Genomic DNA, 24,223 nt, shown 5'->3' with positions numbered 1-24,223 from the left:
AATGTAAATATAATCACAATACTAGGTTTGCAATAGTGTACTATTAATAGAATTAAGATGTTATCATGTTTATTATAATTGCTACTATGCTATTTTACACTTTTAAAAATTCATATGAATACCAACTCAAAAAGACAAGTTATGGAAAAACATAAGCAAACTTTCTCAGTAGTTAGTAAAGATTGCTTATATACTATTTAAGTTTTCTGTGTGTTCTATAGTTTTACATTACTCCAGGTTTTTAAGATGGGGTTAAATGAAAGGAATATCAAGAACTGATTTATTAATGGCTGTTATTTTAATTAATTTATAATTTTTTCTATAATTTAAATAAAACAGTTGCAAATTTTGCATTAATGAATAAGCTATCATCTTGTAAATGTTTAGTTGAAAAGATTGGCCAGAAAACACAGCGCATGGACATTCATATATTAAAGATTGATATTAAAATGTCGATATACTATCCAAAAACCCTGTTTCACCGGAAAGGATTGCAGGTCTAAAATTCCTGAGGAAATGTAATTTAAACTCTCAAAAGGTATTTTTGGTACTGATTAAAAAAAATAGGGGAATAATATTGTCTAATAATGGAAAACCTTGGAAAAAACAGCATATTTAAAAAACCTAAAGACACGTAAAATTTTATACAATAAAATGTGGAGATGTACTCTACCTGTCTACCGAAATAAGAGACACTCCTTACAAGATACGAACGTTTCATTATTGCATTACACTGTGCGACTGTGTGAAGGAGATACTACATTGTGTCGCAATAAATAATTCATTGCAATATTGCATGTGGAATAATATTTCGATCTTTTTCGATTTGATATAGTATACCTATAATAAAACTTTATTATATTCGGTATAGTATTTATATTATTTTGCATCTGCACGATATCATTATTGCAAAAGTTTAATTCTATATTTTATTAAATTTTCTGATGATTTCTTACCTTCAAGGATTATTTAACTGATTTTTCTTCTTTTAAACAGATAAAACCTCGATTAAATTCAAGACAAATAAAAACAATTGAAACAAATAGAGTTATAATAATAATCAATGGTTTATACAATTATGTATTCCAAAACGCATTAAAAAGATGTCTAACTATGACCAATACAGATATGTTAAAGGTTTTTGAATTGTGCCTGTTATAATAGTGTTTTTTAAAATTCTAAATGCATGTGTTTGAAGTGAATCAAGAGTGAGTCATGTGTGAATATAGGAGAAGAGGAATATATCAATAGGAATATAGATTGAATGTTAACGTATTGCGTTGACTTAATAACGACATTTTATAGTTTAATATGAAATAAAAATGGTTGTGGGATTGTATTGTAAAACCTGTTATATTTTTATTTAGTTTCTAGTGTGTAACTGTCACAAACAAGTATTCATCTTTTATACCTGTTTCAATCAGTAAAAGTGTGTTTGTAGTATGATACTTGACAGATTGCCCATAGAACATGTATTATCCTCTTGGACACTCCAAGCCGTACATAGCAGCAAGTTGGACACTTTCATCACACAAGGGTAGTGCTCCCTCCAAACCCCCACCCACCTTCCTTTCACATTGATTACTCACCATTACAATAAGTTCACTGAGAGTTGCACAATAGTATATATCGTTAAACAATTAATTGGTTAGCTCAAACAATACAGGTAACACACCAAACTCTAATATACCTTTATAACATATAAAATTTATGTATTTAATTAACTTATTAATCTGTATGTAAGAATTCGATAATAAATTGGTCTTTTAATATAATAATAGCTTTCAATATAAATTAAATCAATTTTGTAATTAGTAAACTCTGTAAAGACGTTATAACAAATTTATGTTAAAACTTTGGTTCTTATTTTAAGCATATGGAAATGTTTGACATAAAAAAGAATAATTTGCTTTTTTTACTTTTCAAAACAACCAACCAAGATCCAACGTGATTCTGGTGTCAAAAGATAGAGATGTCTCAGAGAATAAGACTGATGTGTCAATATCTAGGTGTGATGTATGTTCGTAGGACGTGTCATCTCGCCATCTTTATTTTTATTTCATTACCATCATGTAGAAATAACATCATTAATCTGCCAAATTCCTCTCGGGATCTTGAACGCCTGGAATAAACCATTAACAGTTATTGCTTATAGAATTCGTAAAAACATATAGGGAATCAATAACATTACATTAGAGTGTGGCTCTGCATACATATGCTATAGCAACTCTATGTAACGGGTTATTAAGTTTTACACCTTCAACAGATAACGTGTAGATTTTCTTTACAAGATTGTGTCGAATATGCAATACGTTAGTAGCATGACTCCAATTTTGTTGTAATGAGTAAACGATGATTTTAGATAGTGAAGTAAAGTACAAAAAGAGGTAAAAGTGACCAAATCAATATGATTTTATTTAATGAATGTGGAGATCTCAATATTTAAACTCTTAGTATCAATACATAACGTGGTAAGTTGACAAATATATACAAATATGTGTGCGGTGTTTTAGTATTTTTACATACATCATTGATCACCAGTACTTTGTCTCTTACAAAAGAGGCCAGTAACGCAATGTTCACATACAATATTCCATCAAAGCCTGGAGAAAGCTTGTGAGCCTCCACAGCCACTCGATATCAGGTTTTATAAGGGGTTTACCGGCTGGGATACTTAGTTAGGTTTAAACTTGGCAATTAATTGTTTCCATTTTCAAAACGTTGTTGAATTACGAGGAAAATTTAACCCCTTGATAACATCCCATGACTGTCTACACGTGCTTTAATATCATCTTTGTATTACATGAGAAGAGTTGTTATGCAAATATTAGTGGGCACAGACGTTCTCACTTTATAGATATTTGATTGCAGAACTTGACTAAATTACACAAAAATATTTTTATCAAGGATTCAATAAGCACTATATTTCAGAAGTGACGCTGGTCTAGGCAGGGTTTGTTGAAACGGAAATGTCCAGAATCATGCGTGTGTGATTTTTGGAAGAGTTTAAAAAAGAGAATTTAAACATGTTTGTTTAAATTTTGCGGCGCAAATAATTCAAGACACATCGGTTCATAGTTTGCCATTCGAAAATGATTGTAAATTAAACTATATCAACGTATATGTGATAACGCTAATCTATGGTAACGCTCAATAATCTCCATGGAAGATATCCATCATCAACGAACTCGTTCTCGTCCATTTAAAAATGAATGTTCATGCTGAATTTAAGTGTATAAATTAATTTATTTACCACCCAGCCTCATTCCATGCACATACAAGCATTGCCGCCGTACTTAATGTTCCTTATATGGAAATTAAGATTCGTGCAAAATATATCTTTTTGACAGACTAAGAAGTACTATTTTCAGGTCTCAGTAATTAACTTCCCAATACAAAATATTTTTCATCTAAAAGTGACCAGTTTTACGTCGCATTATAATGATTATTCTTACTTATAGTTATTCGTACATACAGTTATAGTGCTATAACTAATTATTTGTTAACACATTAAAAAGGTTGCATAGGTTTGTTTATGACGTGAATGAATTAATTGAGATTTGTTGCATCAAAAATATTATTTCATAATAATTGATTTAAAAATAAAACTACAAAAGTATATTTTGAAGTCAATATAATGGGAAACAATTATATAGAAATTGGAACTAACAAATTTAGCAGAACAAAGGCAGTACCTTTATTTTCTGACTTATTTATTTTCAGGAATTTCAGGAATTTTCTTCAGCCAAACAGGATTTGGGAGGTCGAAACGAGATCAAAGCCTGTTTACTTTAACGATGTATAGAGAACTTAGTGTCAAGTGTGTGACTACGGTATTTACCAGACTTTCACTTCACTGTTTGCGCTACCGATGTAAGTGACGCGGAGGTCATAGCGCAGAGTCGTGTCGACTCAATGAGGCCAAATTATCAGATTAAATTAACACAATAACGTTAATGAATTATATAGCGGTTTCTATGGCGTACTTTATTCGAAATATTATAATTTTTACGTAATTTCCTACAACTTAAACGTTCGAGGATAATAGGTCCTTCAACCTCATCCCTTATCTATGACCCTACATGTAAACATGGAGAAAGGTTTTAAGTTTAGGTTCTTAACAAAGTATTATACAGGTTTTATAAAGGTAATTTACTCCTAAATAAAAATAAATAAAATAATATCCAAAAGAACACAAGAATCTTAAATTAACAGAGATTTATCTATGACTAAGAACTTATAGGAATTAACAAAGTAAGTGAATTTTAAAGGAGTTCTCGTAGTTACTAACATATGTCACTACTGGTTTTTACTGAGACAAACCTTTTATGCCATAAATTTAGCACATGCTTTAAACTCTTAACGAATATAAGGGAAGGTATAGAATCTCTCAATAAAACCAGTTAACAACCAGTTTCAATTAGAATATGGGGAGCCTAAAATATATATTTATGATTACGAAACAGCATATTACTACAAACATATTTCCATCGTATGTTTTTAAGAATTTATTTCAACTTACTTAACATTTATTTTAAACACTGTGGACTTGGTTAAGCGTTTGAATGATCCGATACAAAGATATCGCTAAACATATTGGGTCGGTGTGATATAACAGAAGGAAAATTATCTCACTGTCACCTCACTCATGGTATGCCTCATTGATCTTTGTTGTAAGTCTTGATATTCTTAACTCTCGTAAATTAATCCAGTCTGAGCGGCCAGTGCACGTTATTCGCAGATAAAACGATGATATGAAAGGACCCAATCAGGAGGCATCACTTCTACAGGATAGCCTCATTTTTGGCGAGGCTGGGAAGTTGTTTGAGAGAAACCGCTTCAATACTATCGAGGACAAAACCGATCATCTGCTATCACTAGACTGTCTGACTTTTCACCTTTCGCTGTCGCTTCAAAGGTGAAGGTGTTTGAAGTTCAGGCTGAACTCAAGCATCGCCCGTAAATCTCAAATTAATACCTTATGCGTGAGGTTGGCCAGAATTTTGTGTTTAGTCAGAAGGTTGAAAATAGGAGGATTATAGCTATCTCGAGACTGTGTACTTCGCTCTCTGTCAGAGTCTTCTGATATGTGGCCTGATATTGTGGGAACATTCTGCTGGAGAACATTTGGTGTATACTTCTCATCATTTCCAACTGTAGGATCTCATCCAATACAAAGATATTTCCTGTTGCAGCTATGGAAATTTTCAATGGATACCAGAACTTTAACGGGTTTAATCATATAATTAAGGGTAAACTTTCTGTTAGGACACTTTACACCCTGATATAATTGTATAATGGTTTCCTATCACATCCACCGCCGTTTTGTAAATAGCAAACATATGTCAGTAGTTTTTTGTTTATAATTTTTTATATTAATTTAAAAATTATATTACACGCTGCCAATCGGACAACAAGCCCATAAGATAGCATCATGGTTCGCAGATATTGGAGGATAATAATGGTAATAGTTCATGTGGGGTATAACCTACAGCTTGAATGCACAAATAAATGAGAAAAGGGTAAGAAATATTAGGTACATTACGAATTAAATTATAAGATCTTTGACGATACTTGACTCAAGAGTAAATGATTATAAGCCTTCAATAATCATAAAAATTACAAGGAGAATTACTACTTATTTGTAAATAGCAATATTAATGCACACAGATCACATTTCAAACTAATAAACTCACTGACGACTGTTCATTGATTCACACTTCAATTCACAGATTGCTGAGTGATACATGAATAAAATAAAACAATGGTCGGGTAAATCTGATTATTTACAAATTTTAATAGATATTATTATTTATTTCATGTCAAAGACCTTTAGGATAGTGGAGACTTTATGAGTAGACTACGATGAAAATATCACGTCGTATGTTGACAGTAACTACCGTTATGACGTCATCACGTGTTCATCTGCATACAGATGACGGATTAAATACAAACATGGCGTTTACATCGATAAATTGAATTAATAGGGCACCCTAATAACATTAATAGCCCCTAACTAACATGCTTATTGGCCAAGTGACCATTGCTTGTTTAATGCAATGTTTTAAATATTAGAGCAAAATAGAATGGCAATATTTTATGTTATACGTTGCAGTATTTAAATTGTAAACAAAAATGTTAAGAAATTTTACACTTTAACTTACCTCTGTTTATTATCTCCGTTATCTCTTGTAATAGATTATCTTATTAGTAATTTAGGGTATATATAAAGAAAATAGAAGAAATATAAGCTAAAATGAAGCGTTAATGATAGGAAGTAAATTAAGTGAACTGAAAGGTCAACTAAGTATAAATATCTTTTATATTTATTAGGATTAGGACAGATGCGGTTATATACATTGTTAGTGAATACATTAAAAACTGCAAGTTAATAAATTCCGTAATACTTTTGCGTCGTAATTTAGAAAATATAACGTCTTAAGCTGAAACTCTCTAAATTTGGAAATAACAATAGTTTTCAATATACATATTCCATAGCAAAGTATTGACATGATTTGAGTAGGCGTTAATACACTAAAACATTTTGCTTGGAAGATAATATATTTAATTTAATACAATTTGACAGTATTAGCCTGTTTTAAATACAATTAGAATGAGCTATTGCGTACACGAAGTTTCTTCAATAAAGCTTGACTATAACTTTTAGTTCATTACTTTTTATAATAAAATGTTATCTTATGATATAACATTAGCTTAAAGCGGAACAATCACTCAGTAGTAGTTCCATCGTTGGGTTCCCTGATTCCCGCCTTTGAGAGGCAGGCAAGTTCAAACATGTTCAGTATCGCCTACTGCTGAAATGGAGGTAACACGCAGGGAACAATAATTAGCTTTGAAATTCTGCTTTTGTCTCAAGAAATTTTCAGTAAAAGCCTGTGGTATGGAAACATTCAACTGTGAAATGCAGGTCCATTAGTAACATTCATATTATATGTTGTACATTTAACATGCGTCGTGTAGAGGCTTTACATGCTGAGTGTGATCAAACTACCTATTCTTAGAGTTGAAACTTGCCGAAGATATCTTATAGAAGTAGTATATACCGATTAAAATCACGATTTCCTACTTTTTTTAGTGTGGATATGGAAATAGTCTAACAAACAGCTAAACGTACACTTAGATAAACTGATGCTCTATACAAATATTTGAGAAGATTTTTTAGGAATTAAAATCTTAAATATTTTTTTCATGCATGTATAGAGACTAAAACTCAATAAATCAGAGACACAATGGTGATTAAATATAAAAACTGACACTGACTGAAAGAGACGAGCCCCTAAGCGAGGGTATAACAGGCATTCTCTGGCCAGAGTTTCATAAGGAAAGTTTTATCTTAGCAGTGATTATCAGTAAGTCCTCCAAATCAGGACATCAACAAGAATACTGACGGTATATAATACATTTATAACCACTAAACGATCCTTACCGTACTTACGTGTTAGTGTACCTTCCAGTGTTATCCTTATCCAGATCGTAAGTAAATGTTTAATCATCTATACTTAGTTTTTAGTTTGGTATATGTTAATGTTTAACTTTCACCTTCTCGGAGTTATGTTGAAAAAGGGTTTAACGTTCATTTATTAATTATTGGTTTGAATCCAGTTTCTTGTATCACTAATAGTATTTATTGTATGATTGTCAAGATAATGTAGAAGATTCTTTTATATAAAATAACCAATTTAGTGAACGAAAATATTTTGCATTGATTTTACAGTTACTAGAACAACTAATATATAATCATAATCAAATTTAGCGTAGAAGGAAGTTAGTTATTATTTGTATAGTTAAGGTAAAAGTTTACACTAATTAAGTTATTCAGAAAACATCGAAGTACCTGTATATCGCTTGTACCTCATCGTAAAATGACATAATATGAAGTATAGTTATTAAAATGTACAAGTTCCTTAATATATTGGCAGAGAGAACTATGCCAGTAGTTCTCATACCACAATACAAGGAATAACTTGATCAATGAAGCTGAGCAGGATGGCGGTGACGTCAACTACTGTGGCAGTGGTTTAGTAAAACTGTTCTTCAAATAGGTTCCTAATGATTTTATACTTGGTAATAACTGACACAAAATATATATTTTTCTATATAATTTTGCAGAGAATCAAAATAACAATTAGTCCATTATGTGTTTAAATTTAATACTATATAATATCTAGAGATATATTATTAAGGCCAAACACACAGGATACGTATGGATGCAAGCCTTCTGAATATTTACACTTTCATTTTAGAATACAAATACAATATAAATATACAAGAGTAAAAAATTTGAAAAAGAAATTAAAAGTTTCTAAGCTTAATTTTAGAATACAAATGTAATATAAATAACATAGTTAAATCAGAAAAAGGCATTAAAAATTTCACATTTTCTTTTTATTTGCTTATTACTTTACAAAATACACTTGAAAAAGTGAGGTTAATTTAGGTTGTTATCTATTTTTTATCCTTCAGTACTTTTGTGTTAGCCTTGATTAACTTCAAAACTAGCATTTTCACATTATAGATATAAATATAAATAAAATTATGGCGTAAGATTTGCAATTAAAACGAGCTTTCGTAGTTAATATAATTCACTTTTTTCAAATAATTGAGATAAACTATACTTACATAATCAATCAGCACAAAATAGATTGCATAATAACAATTATTAATTATTGTGTATATTATTAATAGCAATATTGTAACTTTTGTATATCTAATATTCGACTCCACCTTTTTAATATTCTCCAACGATAAAAATATGTCCTTTGTACAATGGATGATACAACAGTATTTAGTGGTTGGAATTTTAGTTAGAAGTGGAAGCCGGTTGCCGTAACAGTGTAACAATACCACGCTGGTGGTGCTGATGTGATTAATTAAGTTTGTTTGTGGCTGAGATTGGCAGGAATAACCAAATTTTGCGTTTGCAATTACATTCACTGCTGCTATATTTTACAGAATCACAGTTCATGAAAGCAGAAACCCTACTACGACTTTGACTGAATTTCATGACAAGATGGTCTTTAGTTGTTTGTTAACACGTACAATTTAAAACGAAAAATATACTTAAGGAAATACCTCCCATGAATGATCTATGAATGATGTCTTGACACAGTATAAATGCACAGTTCTGTTCAGTATATTGGGTTTTGCTTCAGGTTTTAAATGATATGGGTCTACACACTGTACCGTAAATTAGTTAATTAAATTTCATACAATGTAAATTTCGCAACCTAATCAGCCAGTATAATATAATATTATTTTACATCCAATGTTCCGGAACTAAATTATTGGGCGGAGTAACTACCTAATTGGCACGCGTATGAATTTTTCTTCTAACCCTTTGTAGCAGCCCAACTACGTAACCGATCAGACCTCGCGCTCCTTGTCCGTAAGTAAAATTTATCTTTTCGTATTATTAAATTAGCCCTTTGATGCCAAACGTATAAAATGAATGTAACGTAAAGTAAAGATGTGGATAGTAAAGTAACTTACCCTTGAAGATCTTTTATTTGCTTGATTGAGATAGATCAAGGTTGTGGCGTCGTCCTTATGGCAACGAGCACGTTGTTATAAATAGTAATTTGTATCATTAAATGGCTAATACCGTAGCGAATTTGTTTTAGGCGAGTTTACGTAGCTGATGTATCTCACGTGTTGTTTGAATAGATGGCTACCACTTCCCAAATTCTACTCCTCTTCTAGAAATAACCGTTCTTAGACTACAGCTTCAATGTCTCGTGCCAAGACGCTGACACCCGGGTTGTGAGTCTACCTATTGCGAAGGGAAGTGAAATATTATTGTTTTGTAAAGTAAAACGTCGTACGCATAATTCAATAGAACATTGGATATTTTAGGCCCACCTAGAAGATATACTTTTTAGTTATTATATTCTAATTGGCAGTACATAACTTATCCTTTACCATCTAAAAGTGGTGCTTTTAAGTTTTCGTAATTAAACTGAACTTATAAGTACACTTTGTATTTCTAGTATTTATTACTACGACCTCAGAAGTCACCACCCCCATGTGTTATCGTCATACGGTACAACACCAAGTCACAGAGTCATTTTTTCTCTTTGGTTATATAAGCTACATGTGTTTCTAATATCACGTGTTAAAATATCTTATAAATATACTCAGTATATTTATAACTTTATAAACTGAAATTTTCTCATTGTTATGATGGTAAACCCTATGGCCAATTAATACAATTTGTTAACGTTCTACAGAATACCTGTACATGGAGAAATATACACCATCGTCTCGAACTCGGTGTTAATAAATGAGGCTTCATGGAATATTTCTAGGCAACACGTCAATTTGTTCTCAAGATGTGCTGACAGACAAATAGAAATGACATTTTTGCAGCCCTTCAAGTGATCGGCTGCACTAACACTCAGCCCGTCTTTGACAGATCAAATTGCGCATTGACTACTAGATAAAGATATATATTTTCATGGTAATTCTGTACTAGAGGTTTTGAACCTTCCAAAAACCGAACCTTTTGACTGATAAGATTCTCTTGTGTCTTATCATAAATTATTTTGGAAATAATAATAAAAAATTTTAATAAAACATTAGAAACATATAAACACGGAACATCTTTTTATATCTTTATTATAGACGCATGATTAGTTTTAGCTTTTAAAATTAAACTAAATTCTAAACTATAATAACACACAATATAACGCTTAATACAACGGATATTGAAGGGATAATATGTTCTCGGAAGAGAATGGTAGTTAGAACGTTTAAATACCATTCCGGAGCATTATTGGCAGTCATGTCCTAATTAGTGTGCTGGCCTCTTGTATCACTTAGTCTGCGAATTGCTCTTGGGCTGATCGTCCACCATTACTTAAGCTCTTCAACATTCAACTTCCTCCTTAAAGTTTAATGTAGAATAGTATCTCTTTATTTTAAATTCTTAAATTTTATATTACGTGGACTGGTAAAATTTATTTTATCTTTGTTCCTCTGTTTTTCTATCTGCCTCTTAGTACGATATCCAAAAACGATATTCAAAAATCATGTTGGTTGATGGTTCATGTCAGTCCATGGAATTTTTATGAACGATAGCAAAATCTTTTAATTAGTCTCATCAGCAACAAGAAAATCTCCGAGTAAATAAATCTGTAAACAAACTTATTATAATCACATAACATTGCAGAATGTGATAGTTGGTGGATTAGTTGGTAAGATTTCCGTTACATTCTGTCGGATCCTTCAATACTTAATTTTAAATCAATATTTCTGTAAGGAATCCGATGGTGGAGCATTTCTCTTTAATTTAACCGAGCGTTAGCAAAGACAATAAAATTATGGTGGTATCTCGAGAGAGCATTTAGATTGTTATTTTCCGTCTTATCCGGACTGAAAAATTTTTTCTGTCTGATTATTTACATGTCCGCAGGAAATCTTGAGACTAGAAATAGAGTGAATGACAATATAACATGGAAATTCATGGAAGATTTTTACACGATGTAAATGAAAATATGTGCAAACTGATCTTTCAAGTGTTCACAAAAAGCTGCTCGCAATATTAATGCAAGTCACTTCGATTAAACTATAAAAACCCGCTTCCTTTGCATTATAAATACCGCTAGGTTTATAAAGAATGAGATTCTCTTAAATTTGCATCTGTGTTCATAAGATTTGGAAGATTTTTTTAAAACCAGTAAGCCTGTTGGCTAACTGTGTCTGGAGTGCAATCGTGGAAATATACCTATCCTCAAGCAGCATCCTTATGTGTTATTTATTTATGTTTGTAATAAATACAGTTACTATTGTTAAATCCATATTTCAGACATAGTACGCATGGAGTTTAGACTTACAACATTTTTATGTGATGTGTGACTTCTTCAGGTTACATCAAATTCGTGTAGTGTTTAATAATTCCGATAACTAAACAGCAATCACGGTACCAAAGAAAGTCTAAAACATACTCTTTTATGAGAGCTACTACTAATTAGAAAAGATTAAAGATCTTAGAGTGTAAATCTTCAAGGTTAAGATGACTGTTTTTAATGTTGTTAATTTAACTTTCTATCGAAATAAAAGCTAATCTCCCACAAAATCTCCAAATTCGTAGAAGGGATTTAAATAAAGCTTTGAACAACATTTCAAATTTATTGGGCTTAGCCAGTAACTAATATATACTGTTCAAAATCCTCTTAAGAGGGTTTTGAACATCTCGTAATCCAACAGAGGAAATCCTCGATTCTTTCTATTGATTTTTACTACATAAATAGTTCTTAAAACGTCAACAAAACAATTAGGTTTGAAAATATACTCATAATTAATTGTATCGGGTTTTTATAACTATTGGTAGAGATTCTCTCCATGAAAAATCTTTACACATCACAAAATCTTCCGAAACTAAAGAATATATAAGTCTTGTAGGCTAAAGTGGCTAAAGATAGTGTATCGATATCACAGATAAGAGCAAAAGAGAGAAGATAATAATGGAAATTATTGAGAGGCTTTTACGGGCATTGTTAAAACCTCATCTAGAGCGAAAACAAATGTCTTTGTTTGTCTTTGAAAATTTTATAGTGCCATTGTTTTTCCTTGATTTTTATTCATTATCAGAGTATTACTTCAAAATATATTACAATATTTACCGAAAAACGTTTACCCATTGTTCCTACAAACAGAATACATAGTACTAAATACGGCCATTTTAGTCACACGTAATTTATTATCGCATTACGCAACTTCGAAATTGTTTTTAACCTGCAGTTAAAAACAGTATTATGAAAACGAGCTATAAAATCAAATGTGAAAATTTACATTTACTTGTATTGACCTATTACTCCAGGGATTGGAAAAATATTATTTCTGTATGTCTGTCAATCTCTATGTCTGTCCGCATGATAGCTAAAAAACAAACTGACCTATAATTTTGAAATTGTTCCTGGAGCTTTATATCTATACAAACGTTAAACTGAATCTAATTGTGGTACGTGTTACACCAAGCAATTTTCCTGACCTTTGGCACATAATTTTACTATGGTTTTATGATTTACCACAATGGCAGCGAAAAAATAGCGGACAGAATACATAAATTTATAAAAAACACAGTACACTCATAAGGGATCTCTAACATGATATATATTAACACGTGCACTAAAAATAAAAAAAATAATAGAACGGATGTTTGATGTTAAAGGTTAGAGACAAAATTTAATTTCAGTGCACTGTTGAACGCAGAAATGTAATTTTTCAGATGGACTATATAGCGGTTTTGAACCGACACAGTAGTACTGAATTACGTTTGTAGTAAAAGGAGGAGCTATCTCTGTTACATCCTCTTCCGGTGAAAGCGGGTATGTAACATTCCACATCCTTACTAGCACAACAGTCATTCTTCGCAGTAGATTAGACCTATCGATCCAAACTTCTACCTAAGTAAACATGAGAATGATGTTCATACTAGTTATTTGACAAACATGCAAACAAGAACAACCCAATATGATTATAAATTTTACTTCACTCGAACACGCATGGTACGGTTTGAGTTGAAGAATTCGTGAAAATCTGAACCTGTATCACTCAAAATCTTTTCAAACCCTTCTTCCATTCAATAAATAAAATAATGAATATATTATATACTGGGAGAGATCATGAAGACGGAAATAAATCCACCCTTGCTCTAAAACACTTAAGGAAAGACAGTAACAGTAGTTAGATCTGTCGTGACCTGTCCAGTCCTGTCACTGACAGTAAAACAAGTACTTATTCTGCAAGACCAAGCCTTACGTCTCTCTCACAGTCACACACTTTATTCGATCCCTTAGCTTGCAAAATAAACTGATCTCGCAGTTAAAAGATACAAGATAAATATTTTAACTACGGCAAGAGTTATTACGATCTCGTTTCTGAATCATCCCAGATATTACTTGACTAAATTTACTTTTCAACCTTTGCGGAATTGAAATTTGGTAAAAAAACATATATTCTCTTGTGTACATTTAGTACAAAAACAACAGTTAATAATACGTTATTGCTGTTTGGAAATTCATATTAACAGTTAAAATCATTATAGTATGTTATATAAACTTCTGGAACTACAAAATTAAAATTGAAATGTTTATTGTACAAACAATACTTTAAAGGTACGCGTAAAGAATGTTTTGTCTTACCAGGCGAATTTAGGACTAAGAAGGCCTCTCTAACACTTAAACTGGGGACCATGGGCATAAAGGTAACTTCCGAACCACCACCAATGCCCGGGTAGGCGGGTGGATCGCAAGGAGAGGATCTCTCATAGCTCACCCATCCAAGCAGTAGCCACGCTCTACATACGTATGCTTTGTATGTTATTGAATATTTCTGACTTTTCTAACTTAATAACTTTCTTTCTAATAGGATTTTTTGTTAAATTTATTATTTGAAATTTGACGAATCAGATTTGACTCAAGCATGACGATGGAGTCATCTACTCTACAAGAAAAAGAATATATTTCCCTATCGAGTAATTATAGTAATTCTAAATTTAAATGAATTATAAATAAACAAGGTACTTCGTCAAATCTATCGGTTTCATTAAAAGGTTCAAACAACCTTTATGAAGAAAATTTAGATTTATACAGAAATTCATGTTTTCATATTTTCATTTATCCGTAAAATAATATAAAGAATGTACACTTTCCACATATTTTACCGAATTTCAACTTCAAATTTGTAGGCACTTTCAAAGTAACTAATATATTATTCCGCTAGGATATTGAGGATTTGTAGCTTTATTAAAGTATCGTACAGAAAGGATACCTGTCCAACCTGTGAAATACACAACTTATGTAAAGGGTTAGCCAGTGAAACGGGAAGATTTAAATAAGTAACTAATTCTTTAAGAAAAATAATTTTATTATTTAATGGTTATAAATATAAAGAAAAAAGGTAGCCATTTACTGTACAATAAGTGAAAAATTATTTTTCGAATATATCACTCGTCATATGTCCTCCATTGCAATCTATGCACTGCTGCACCCGTGCCTGGGTGTCTCTTATGAAATTTTGCAGCATAAAAGACTGGTATTCCTTCGATTTCGTCCCGAATTCGTTGTTTTAGGGCTGGGATAGTTCTAGGTGGATCATTCTGCAAAACTCTTGTTTTTAAGTAACCCCATAGAAAAAAATCACAGGCTGTAAAATCTAGAGAGCGATGGGGCCAAGGGATATCCCCGTTTCGGGAAATGACGCCACCTGAAACAAAGCATTCATGGCAACTCTTGCAGTGTGGCTTGTTGCCCCATCTTATTGGAACATTGTGTGTTCATTCTCTGGAGTTGTGGCGTAAGAAAGGTCTGGATCATTGCAACGTAAAGCACAGAGTTAACAGCCACGGCACTTCCATTGATATCCTCAAAGAAAATAGGTCTATGATTCCTCTTGCTGCCATTGCGCACCAAACCGTCACTTTTAGCATAAAGAGGCGTTTCATGAAGTGCGCCAGGATTTTCCTCCGACCAGTATCTGAAGTTTTATTTATTAACAAAACCAGAGAGGTGGAAATGCGCCTCATTGCTCACCCACAAGTTGTTTACTTGGTCGACATTTTCTTCAAGTCTTCTGGCCATTTCCTCATAAAACTGTAATCGTTTCTGATGGTCAGTTGGTTTGAGAGATTGCACAATCTGTATTTTGCATGGGTGAAAATTTAAATCTTGATGAAGAATCCTTCTCACCGAAGTGTTACTTATTCCAAGGCGTAGAGCATGTTGTTTGGCAGATCGGCGTGGACTTCTAAACATTGCCTGTTGAACAGTAGCGATATTTTGATGGGTTCAAACGGTTTTTGCAATCCCACCTCGTTTTTTAGATGTTGATCCAGTTTGTTCAACGTTGTTTATCCACGAACAAATTGCGTTATCCGAATGAACAGGCCTGTTGCGCGGTTTGTTGAAATGGCCTCGAAAAGCATGTCGCGTTTTCACCAAACTCTCACCATTCATATAATACGCTTTAACCGCGTAGCTGTGATGTTCACCCGTCCAACGATCCATCTCAACTAAATGGCAGGACACGCAGGTAGAAAGGAGCCGGCCACTATTACCCCCACCACACACATTCCAACTGTCAAAGCCATATCCAATCTTCCCGTTTCACTGGCTAACCCTGTACATCACAATATTACTATTGAGCATAGCTGGATGAAATACAGGTTCACCTCAAGGCTTGATCATGCCACCGGACGTGGTACGTCACAACAAACGGGATCCTCAGAATTGTTATACATTAAGGGATATTTATCCTGGAATACATCGACATACGGCAAAGCAAACTGTTGACTGACCAAGTTGTGACGACAGCACTGTCTTACTTGGGGTTCGAAATATGTATCAACGATCTAGAAAATAGATTTCGTCCTTCGTACATGGATCTCTTGCTTTCGGAGGCTGATACTATTGATAGCCACCGATAGATACTGGGTAGAACGAAAGTAATTTACGCGAGAAAAAAATCCTCACTAACCTAAAATCCCGCATACAGATCTTAACAAGAACGATTAGGCCCAATGTAAGAGATCGGTGCACAGAGAAGACGATTGAATATAAGCGAGATTCGGTGGAAAGCGCGAGTAAAAGCAGTGGAGTAAAATTTTACTATTTATTATTATTATTATATTATTTTTATTTATTTTTATTTTTTTTTTTAATATTTGTTAAGCTAGATGTAGCTTAGTTGTTGAATACCGTAAAGTTTAGACGGTATAATTGTCCTTCAGGAAACAATAAATACAATGCCATCAGCCACATATTCCTACAGAAGGTAGAAGGTAGGTACGTGGAAGTTTTAGAAAATTATTATCCCAGATCGTTGGGTCATTGTTTATTTAAATAGTAGAGAGTATCTTATCTTAGTTTATTGTTCCTGGAATTTTATGTAACACTATCGTTTGATTTATTAAAAATTTCCATATTAATAAGTCTTCCGTGTTATTTATTACTATTTTTATTATTTTTTGTATGTAAAAATCACCTACTATATTTGTAGTTAGTTAACAGTAGTAGTTAACAAAGCCCAAACAAATTAAACTTACGTATATATCTTGGCTTTTGTTCATTAGCCATATCGGAATGCTATTTCATTCAATTTAATCGTAGAAATATCACAACTTCATTATTAATTACACTAATTTTTATAACATCATTTTTAACTTTACTTATCGTTTATTTTCTACCTCGAAATGCTTTTGAGGAGACGATGAAACATGTTAATTCGACGAAAGTAATTAATTATATTTCAGAGTAATTTAATTATATTTCATAATAATACTCATTACTTCTTACTGCTAGAGTTTGTAGGTTACACATGTGCACAGTAATTATATTGTAGACCATTAATTACGGATAAGTTAATAGAAATTGCTAAGGTTATTCGTTTAGCGTTACAAAACTGATCTATTGTTGAAATTTAAGACCCCTATAAATTATAAAAGACCAAGCATGAAATGTTAGAATTTAAAATTCTCATAACCAATGCCCCACATTATAATTCTTAAAAAACATTAACCTGCCAACACGGAGCTACACAAGAGCAATATAAATCGTTCTAATCGGCAAACACCACATAGTGCCAGGTTAAAACACATTAAATCCAGCTTATCCGCCCTTCACTTATCCGATCTTCGTTTATTCTGATTTTGCTTAATCGACAATCCGTGTTACCCGACGTATAAAAACAAAGGTGGGAGTTGCGTGGCAAGGGTTTAGTTTTTGTTCTCATCAACTGTTCCACAGTCCTGCTGTTCGATTTAGCTTTATTATTTGTCAGTTGTACCTTATTTTTGCCAGAGATTAAAATCTAAATTGTATTTTAAAATCCCAAACTATAATTGTTTATAAGTGTAGAATCTTTTAAAGACTATGTTTAATTTGATAATGTGTGCAATTAGAAACTTGTTTGCTTTTGGCCGGATATTTCAAAAATACATATAACACTGTTATTCAGATCTTCCTTATCGAACGTCACAGCTACATTTCTATGTTGAATAACTAATATTTACTGTAAACCTAAATGTCATGCCGAAAATATTGTTTATTGCCGTGAATCTGGCTAATGCCGAGTTTACTAAACTTCCAGTAGTAATTAAAACAGTCCGGAGCTACCAACAATGTGTTACGCCTTTGTGTTACCGAGATTCAGGCTCTGATAAAAAACAGCCTTCCCATTAGTTACTTACTTATCGCTCGTTGTTAATTATGCCTCTGTACTCTTAGGTCAAACGAAGCCGCTTCCTAAAGTCTGAAGGGTTTTGATTATAGCTAATTTATGTTAAAATGTTTCATCTAAGTATAAATAATCTGTTTTAATATATAGTAACTAATATATACCCGCAAATTGATATGCACCATTCCGTGTATTTAATTGACTAGATCCCACGATTTGAGTAACACTTTATCTATTTTACACCAATCTAAAGAAAATGCAAAGCCAAAGTTCACAGCTTTCTTATTTATATTAGAGATGTAGCCTCAAAAAAGTGTTTGATAAGTATGTATAACACAATATGAATAAACCTTTTAACACTTTTTTAAACTTTTAATTTTCATACTATGTTCATTTAGAATTCTGTAAATTAATCTTCAGGTACTAAGATTAGGTTAATTATGAAAATAAATAATTAAAACAAAATTTTCATGGGTTTTTCACTACCTTGGGTGGCTAAATTTGTTGTATGTAATTGTTACGTGTAATAAAATGTATATTGTTTAAATGATAAAGATTTTTTAACAAACAATTTATTATTCGATAGACTTTTAAACAATATTCGTTGATAACACATAAAATTAAATACAACAAATTTAGCCACCAAGTTAGTGAAAAAACACATGACAATTTGGTTTTAATTATTTATTTTCATAATTAACTTAACCTTAGTACCTGAAGATGGATTCCCAGAATTCTCAATGTACATAGTATGAAAAATAGAAGTAAAAAAGTGTTAAAAGGTTTTATACATATTATGTTTTACATATTTCTTATTTAATTCCGTATTTTTTTAAAACGGAATTAGTTATGTACAATATACTAATTTTTCATTGATCATGAATAAGAGGACCGATGTTGAGCAAAGCTGAGAGTAATTCTTATTTCAGGTTTTGACTCCTAGTTCAAATAAATTCCTATAATACCTATATATATATTATATATATATATATATATATATATATATATAATTTATTTATTTGTATATATTTTCATTTTTCAACACACATTGAACCACAAAAAGTACATGCTCCGCCGGGACTCGAAACCGGATCTCTCACTTGCCAGATGAATGTGCTACCATTACCAATTACACCACAGAGCACTTACTTTTTACGGTTCAATTTTTTGTATTTGGCCATATCTGTCACATTTATATTTGCCATTATTTATATTTGGCATATGCGTTTAATAACCAAATAAACATATGCTCTGAAGACCAAATACCTGTCAAACGACTTTTATTTACATGAATTAAATTGGCATATAAGTGGCAATAGACGAATTTAATTTTCAATAAACATTGAATCACAAAAAGTACTTTGCTCCGCTGGGACTCGAACCCGGATCTCTCACTTGTCGGGTGAATGTACTACCATTACACACTATAATAGAATCGTAAAAAAATAGGGCTCTGTGGTATAGGCCATTTCAAGAAACATAATAATAAGATTGCAAACACCAAATCCGTAATAAATTATTCGATTACAAATAAGTTTAATGAATTATACACGTTTTAAGATTTATATAGATTTTTAGAAATAATGTACAATTTTTCAATTTTGTTTTTCGGAGGAATGATTTCAATTGGTTTCTCCATAACCAAATTTGGAATTTTCCTTGAGTATATTAAACCATACTACTTCCTTGAAAATTTTATATAAAAAAGAACATCATAAGTATCCTTAGCAAAAACAATCTAAATTCAGATGTTCCACTGATTATTAGTAGTAAGAGCTACAGCTGAATTCGCCAGTATTACTAACATTCACCTCAAATTGTAGTTCCTAGAACTTGCCGTTTGATTCTGCAGTGAACATTATTCCGGTGGGACTTCTGTGTTTTCTGTTACTTGAATGTTATTTTGAAGAAAATTAGCCTTATTTTCAGACGAATATACCCTAGATATAATATTGTAATTATCAGAAACCTAAAGACAAAATATAAAATTTGAAAGCTTCATAATATTTGCGTTTTTGAAATAGGTGTATCGTTATGGCTCTTTGTCCAATAACCTAGGCTGCCGCCTGGGACGCAAGATTTTGAGGAACGTAAAATTTAGAGTTTCTAATTTTAGGATTTAAAAACATAAACTGAATACATTCGTTTAATTTTTCTGTACCTATATAGTCTAGGATAATAATAGTATAGGATAGTCTATATTGTAGACTCTTGGAGCAATTGGAAAATTCTTTAAATATTACTAACTGTTAATAAAAACACAACTTTTTCCAAATTGTTTATTTTTTGGAAACATTTTTGGAAAAAATTTTCCAAAATTGTTGTATTTACATTTTTACACCATATGTTATTTTAATATTAATTGTAACAAACAATGTGTAAATATTTATTTGTGGAGTTGGCTGAAGATGAAACCTTTGGTTTTGAAAGGCCTCGTCCAAAAAATAAACAATTTGGAAAAAGTTGTGTTTTTATTAACAGTTAGTAATAGTCTATATTACTAGATAATAAAAGCTGTGAAGGATGTTTTAATTTATTTAAGTTGTCTTACAAAATTAGAACGTACACTAAACAATAACGCTAAGTTTGGCAACCTCGCTGTGCGTAACGGAGTGCAAAGCGGCAACCTCGCACTTCACACCGACAAAGTCAAATTCGTGAATAGTTAGTCGTGACGGCGTTGATTTGTTTGCACTGGCAGTTCTGTTGTTGGTTCGATGATATAAATTTATTAAATACTCGTTTGTGTTTTAAAAGGTATCCTGTAATCTTACTGTTCGTTAGTAAAAAACTGTATATACTATTATTATAACACCTTTAAACCCCTATAACCAAATGTACAGCTGTGTTACGTACTTTCCCTAATACTAATTTATATTTTTAACTAGTAATATATACAAAGTCATTTTTAAAACTAGTTTTTCAACTATTATATAGCAATAGTATTAAATAATTTGTATTTTAAGTTGATTGTTTATATTTTCATCATCCAGTCACCACATGTAGTAAATTAAAATTATTTGGTACAAGATATTGATAAAAAAGTCTTTCCGAAGTTTCATACTCGACACAACTCATCGAAGGCGTTCATATCTAAGAACAACACTTTCATAAGGGCGCAAAATTTGTTTTCTCACACGGTGCCAAAAACAATAAAGCCAGTTCAGCGTTTTAACGTTTTGTATTTATTATGTCGTTCCATCTAGAACGTTTCCACATTATTTAAAAAATGTTTATCTGACTATATCTGTTATATTTTCCTAGACATAAAAAAATTATTATTTATTAACGTCCTTTTAAATGTTAAATTTTAATATTTAAATTACTTCTTGGCTTTTGTGGAGGTTTATCTATATATATAAAAATGAATGTTTGTATGTTTGTCCTTTATGGAATCGTGAACTATTGGACCGATCATGATGAAAATTTGTACGTATATGTATTTTTCCACGGAGAAGGTTTATAAGCTATGCCCATCCCCTTTCCCGATTCAGGATTCCGCCCCCACTGGTTACAGAAATACCCATAAGAAATGCATTGCAGCAAACATATGTTAACGTCTTTTCAAATTTTTAATCAGCTGTTCTTTGTAAACATATATTACACTTATAGTTTTTAAAGCATAGAGTAAGCTTAAGAGAAACGACAAATTTTGTTTTAAACTGTTTCTGCAATCACTGTTAAAACATAGACTTTACTATCCAGATAATACAATTCAAATTTGACGTAAAAATTCACCTTTAACTGCAATATTTATTTAATATAAACCATGCTCATGCTTGATCAGAAGAGCAATGCAGATATCATAATTACTATCTTACGTTGGCTACAAATATAAAGAATGTTATAAAATCAACCTTAGTTGTTTTTTTTTTGATAGAAGTATGGTTCTCAAAACTCCGTGTGTACATATTCTCTCGATCGAGACAACAAAGCAAGCTCAATCGTGGCATCGGAGATATAAAACTAATTTAATCTAAAATTTATTATAGTAAAAAAAAAAAATTTACTAAGTAATTATAAGGACTTTGGTTCTTAAGATTTGCGTGCGAAGCCGTGGGTAACAGCTAGATAGAGGCAGGAATATGGTACATACCTTCATAATACGCCCAAGAGGCTCACGATGGAACGACTATCAATTATCTCAGCAATGTTTAGAATGTGATAGAAAAAGAATAAGTGAATATAGTGTACTGTTTTCAACGGGAAATTGCGTGCGAAGCCGCGGGCAACTTTTGCAAAAAATTATTGAAATGCGCAGCAAAGCGCGCCGGGCCCGCTAGTGTTTTATAAAAGTACACCGTTTTCATCTCCATTAAATTTGGCAGAATTTTATTAGAAGCGGAGAATAAACGTGTATAGCAAAGAACTAATCGAGATGAAAACTGCAGGAAATATTTTACAACTAAAGCAGGAGATATCTTTTTATCCTGCCTTGTAAAGTCTCAGATACACAGAAGATTACCTTTTCTCTGGATCTAATAAAAAATAAAAAAATCAGTCTCTGATGCTCCAGTAAACTAATTAATTAGTTTCATAAACTTCACTGAGGACTTTTTCATTCCTTTATGACTGCATCGAGATTTTTCATAAAGAATTTCAATGTCAATAATATATTGTTTGGATTACCTTTGTTTTGCGGGTCGACCTTACTTTGCTATGAGATACCTTTCTCATTCCTGGGATCCGAGATTCAGCATTGTATATTCAAATTTATTACCTCCTATACCATTTCGTAGAATATTTATATTTTCAGTTGTACTTTTTATTGGATCCGTACATTCTTAAACACGAACCTTACTTATTCCATGCATGATCTCTTAGATTTCATACAAGATTCTGGACAGATATACAGTTATACGATGACTATAATGAGTTTCATTGTGTTGTTGTAGATTATTTGTGCCATCTATATTTTTATCTTTCAACACTGGATATCTATTTTGTATTGTTTTAAACTAAAGATATATTATTACAAGGTAGGAGTAAGCTACATCACGTGTGCAACACGTTAAAATCTATAGCTAATTTCATTTTTGGATTTCCTGCGGCCAGATATACAGAAAAGCAGTCACGCAGAGCATTTCCACATCCCAGCGGCGGAAAAATAAATATAAATTATGTCATCCTATTGAGAGATAGAGAGTTGAACATAGAATTGAGTTATATATTACGACGAATCAAGTTAAATGCATAATTTTAAACAGATGAAATCTTTCTTAAGATATTTTACACATTTATACTTTCACATTTTGGTTTTATAGCAGCGTTGAAATAAAAAAAGTTCCTGTGAGCTTAGAAGAGTGAGCTTATATTTAATCTTCTCACCGACTCTTAAAATTGACTTTCCATTTAATTTGTAGTTTTCTATTATACGACTATATCTCTCACATGTTAAAAATATTTAGGGCCATAATGGCAACTAAGAACACAACTTCATTCATGAAAATCTTAGTTCATTAAACATCGGATAAACTTGGAGAAAACTACAATCATAACCATTAGAGAAGCCATATAAATAGTAATAAATAGTTTTTAGTATGTTACTACTATAGACACCACTTTGCCTTACAATAACTATGACCTATGTAGTTTTCCAGGAAGAGGGTGAGTGATGTGCCAGAATGAGTGTGCGTAACTTGTGTAGTCTCGTATGCAGTGATTGACTGAGATTGTGTAGTCTACAGAGTTTGCAAACTAATTTAATGAATTCTAATAATTCCATGTCAGAATTTTCAGAAATTCATACATTCTTCGGAAATTATGACCCTCATTTTACAAAACCACCCTTATATATATATATATATATATATATATATATATATATATATATATATATATATATATATATAATACTTCAATCTCCTACTTCAGAGCCTGAAAAACATTATACAAGCATATAATATTAAAGACAACTGAAACAACAGTAAGGTTTGAAGAATGTTTTGTCTCACTTTACTCTGCTCTGAAATATCAACTCTTGCCTATGACACAAAACACTCCCCGTTGAGTTCTCACGACACACGAAACT

This window comes from Homalodisca vitripennis, chromosome 7, assembly GCF_021130785.1.
Source record: "Homalodisca vitripennis isolate AUS2020 chromosome 7, UT_GWSS_2.1, whole genome shotgun sequence".
Taxonomy (NCBI): Eukaryota; Metazoa; Arthropoda; class Insecta; order Hemiptera; family Cicadellidae; genus Homalodisca; species Homalodisca vitripennis.
The sequence above is the reverse complement of the archived record's forward strand: the minus strand, read 5'-3'. Positions refer to the sequence as shown.